This window comes from Myotis lucifugus, unplaced genomic scaffold, assembly GCF_000147115.1.
Source record: "Myotis lucifugus unplaced genomic scaffold, Myoluc2.0 scaffold_920, whole genome shotgun sequence".
Classification (NCBI taxonomy): Eukaryota; Metazoa; Chordata; class Mammalia; order Chiroptera; family Vespertilionidae; genus Myotis; species Myotis lucifugus.
The window spans coordinates 139,657-143,940 of record NW_005871968.1 but is presented as its reverse complement, the minus strand read 5'-3'; the positions used below and the strand labels follow the sequence as shown (position 1 = coordinate 143,940).

Here is a 4,284-nt window from a genome sequence, read left to right as displayed (position 1 = left end):
CAGGGCACATTGAACAATGTCCAGAGACGTTTTTCCCTGTCACATGGGAGGTGTAGGTAGAGCCCAGAGATGCCCTAAACATCCTGCAATGCACAGGAGAGACCACACCACAGGCAACGATCTGGCCCAGAATGTCAATAATGCAGAGATTGAGAGAGATGACTGAAAGAATATATGTACTTGTAATGTTTATAGCTGTCTTCAGATTGGTTTCCCCATGTTGTAACACTTTACAGTTCTGCCAGAAATGAAAATAGAGTACCCCTTAGCTACCTGTTTATAAGTTCCAACCCTGGTCAATGTGACACCTTTTTAAACTTTCCCCAGGCTGACAGACGTGAAAGAATTTTTTTGTTTTCTGAACTTTTTCTGAGTTTGATCAAAGATTAATATGTTTGAAGGTCTTGTTACTTAGAATTTAATTTTTCTATGCCTATTATTTTTTCATTATCAGCTTTTTAAATCATTTAATGATTATGGTAGGGGAGGTAAAAGAGGGAAAAGGGGCATAAATGGTCATGGAAGGAGAGTTGACATGGGGTGCTGAACACAGAATGCAATATACATAAGATGTTTTATGGAATTGTGCACCTGAAACCTATTTAATTTTGTTTATCAATGTCACTCCAATAAATTCAACAAAAGTTTTAAAATAACATAAAAATTAATATAAATTATTATTTCTCAATTGACTTTGGGTGATGGTTTAGCCATAAAAATATTTTACATTTTATTTAGTTAAATATGTCCATCTTATTACTTCTGAGTCTCCTGGCATAATTAGGATGATTTGGCATATCCATAAATATTAATATGTCATTTTTTTATATATTCACCTAAAAGGATTGGTTACACTTAGAGTGAGTAGGTAATTTCTCTGAGTTTTTGTATGTTGACTAAGGTAGTAGATCATTTTCATTTTCTTCCAAGTCTATATTTATTTTTCCAGCTTTTTTTTTTTAGCAATTCAATGTTTCCAAATATATTGAAATGCAACCTTCCCATGTGTTCAATGTACTGATATACTAATAAATACAGACCTAACTCCTGATTCATCCAACAAATAATAACAGCATCTGCTGTTTGCCACAATTTCTAGGAACATTAAAGATTATCTTATGTCTATGCCTTTGCCAATTTAATTACTAATCCATGTTGGTATCACTAAATTATTGCCATTTTGCACCTTGTTTCTATTATTTTTTTAAGAGTTTCAAGTAAGTTTATTTTTTAATGGTGCATAGCTGATAAAACTCTTAAATGTTACCTATGGTAAACCCTTTTTCATTAAATACTCCCCATTTAGTCAGGAACAGCATCAAAATGTTCATCATGTGGATCAGCAATGTTATAAAAGCTGGCTCTTCTAAACAGTAGCTCAAACAGAAAGGGTTCTCTAACTTTAGTTTTATTTCATTCTTCTTCTTCTTACGATAAAACCCCACTCCTATCCGTGTTTCACTAACCAAAATCTGCAAGATGGGGTAAATATATATATACATCTGCAATGGATTTCTATTTCTGCTTGATCTTCTCAAAAATGCAGAACTTCCAGTGAAAGCAAAATTAAACAAAATATACATACCCATTCAGCAAACATCAAAACAGAAAAATATTCAAGAAGTAGAAAATTCAAACTTCTCGAGCATCTCTTCAGAGTATTTTGCCTTCAGTTAGTACACTAAGGACCATTAAATTACAGGGAGCATCTCACTGCGATGAAAATGTGGTCCTAAAAATATAGTTTAAAAAAGATGGTACAACTGTGGTTGCCCCGACCTGCAGGGCATGCATCGTGGGTACTCCGCACCAAATCCTGCAAAGGAATGAGAGGATAGGAGATGCGAAGAAATGGAGGCAAGACAAAGTTCTGATCAAGCCTCAATTTTATTTTTACAGCGGGTAGTATTTATGTTGTTCTAGAGGAGAGGGGTGGGCAAGGGGGTCCATGGACGGTAGCCTATCATTAAGGATGTAACAGGCTCTGGAATGTCGCAGCTATGCGCTTATCAGTGGAGATGTAGCAGCTGTGTGCTTAGGGTGAGGGTATGTTATCTTTTAACTCCAGGCCAAACTGGGAGTTGGCTTGGAGGAGCCATAAACCTATTATGCTGTAAACTGGAGATGTATATGTGATTTATAATGGCTCCCAACATGTGGTAATGCCCATGCTCAGTCATTAATACAGAATAGTTCATGTAAATGGTAGACTGACTGGAAAAGTGTATGTAACTGATGTGCAAAGGTTTCTCTGAACTACACCAGGTTTTATGTGGCACCCTCCCTGCTTGCTAAAAATAAGAACCACATCACAAATATATGTGGCCATGAAGCCACATGCCGTTGAACTGTTCATCTTATATATTTCATTCAAATAAAAAAAATCTAACTCGGTATGAACTTACTGACTTAATTTGAGAAAGCTGCAAGCAGCCTTTCATTAAGTCTAAGAAAGAGTATATATTTGAATGATAAAACTATGAGAAAAGAATATAAAAATGGGGGGGAAGCAGTATCAACTCAAGAGAGTCTTTGGGAATTTTCCTCAAGTAAATGTTAACTCTAGCAAGGATACAAACCTTCAAAGACAATAAATTAAGTAATGAGAAACAGCCTCAATTTGATATCTGTATAATGCTAAGATGTGTGCACTGTTTTCTTTAAAAGACTTAAGTACAGATAACAGCTGGTAACTCAAACTCCTCCATAGCTCTTTGTCCATAAGCAGGGAGCATTTAAGGATAAGTCTTAAAGAAGTGTTGTACTATATGTGGGAGAAAACAAGCCAGGAACTGCTACTTTTATCTTAGCAAAGGATCCCGATCAAATTTTCAACCCTGAGTCTGAATCTCAAGCATGTTAAACCTGATGTACATATATATTTAAGGCTTAATCCTATAGTTCTTATATTCAGAAGCAATAACATTGTGAATATTGTTAATGCATTTCATTATTCATGTGTTACATGACACTGATGAGGAGTCATTATGTTCTGGGCAATTATTTTCCTGAAGACCACCACTCCCAAGTCAGGAAAGGTATTCTTATATAGGGAAAAACACGTGAAGTTTCCAGATTGTTTCACAATACATTTCATTAAGAACTGTACTGTATCGGATGTGAGGGCGATCTGGCTGCGACATCTGTCACCCCATTGATCGCCAGGGTTGATTCGGCTGATCTGGCTGGCTAGGCGGGTGTCCCCCTCCTCCCTCACCGATCCATGTGCGTCCCTCCCGAAGCTGCGCGCTCGGTCGAAGAGGACGACCTTCCCCCCCGAGGAGAGGACCGGTCTTCGGTCAAGGGTATACGAGTAGCTGCGCTCCCCTGCTAGAACCTCCAAACAAGAACTGTACTGTATCATAATATAGATTTTTAAAAAATCCTTTTTCCCCCTTCAGTTAAGAGTGATGGTGATTATTTTCTTAACACTGGTTTTCTTATGAGACAGATACTTTCTTATGACTATATTCACTTGAATGAAGAAACAAAAGACAACTCCCTGAATTTTCCAGTGTTTGATCATAGTATGCCTCATCAAATGTTTGCTTCAGTGGTCTCAAGTCTAGAATTCAGAACTGCTGCCCTATCCTGTAAATTTATTTAGGACAAGGCCAACAAATAAGCTGTAATTTACATCTTTAAATTCATAGGGTTGGCCATGGGATAATGACATGTCTACATAAAGGTCTAGATCCTTGGAATCAGAGGAGACTGTGGGAGTAACACTAAAGATGCAAAAGCCATAAACAGAGAATTAACTTTCCTTATTGGTTTGGCTACCTGGTGTTCAAAGAATGTATATAAATATTTAAAATAGCACTCTTTAGAAATTAGATCCAAAAACCAGGAAGAAAAGTGTGTTTTGAGGTACTTTTCTGTTTCATTCCACAAATTTTCTATACTCATTATAGAAGACAAAGGCAAAAGGGAGGAAATGAGGATATTAAACAAAAAAAGTGAATATCAAATGCAATATTTTTTAAATAGGGACTTAACCTCAATGGAAAGATTTTCATTTTTCCCCCACTATAGAACTACTCAGCCAGAAAGGTGCTTAAAGCATGTCTGCATATTTAATATTAAAAATAAATAAAAGCCAGGTTCTGATTCAGGCAATGACTTAAGAACCTAAGGAAAGAAAATGAAGAAATTTCAAGATTAAAAAAAATCAAGAGTGCTCACTTTGGTAATACATATACTGCAAATGGAACGATACAGAGAGGATTGGCATGGCCCCCGTGCAAGGAGGACATGCAAACTTGCAACACACTCCATAGTTTT

General features: G+C 36.5%; 1 non-coding gene across 1 annotated transcript; it reads left to right on the top strand.

Moving 5' to 3' along the window:
- The first annotated feature begins 4,177 nt into the window (after positions 1–4,177).
- LOC111824103 lies at positions 4,178–4,284 on the top strand. Its single transcript, XR_002827203.1, has one exon. It is a non-coding gene; the product is annotated as a U6 spliceosomal RNA (small nuclear RNA).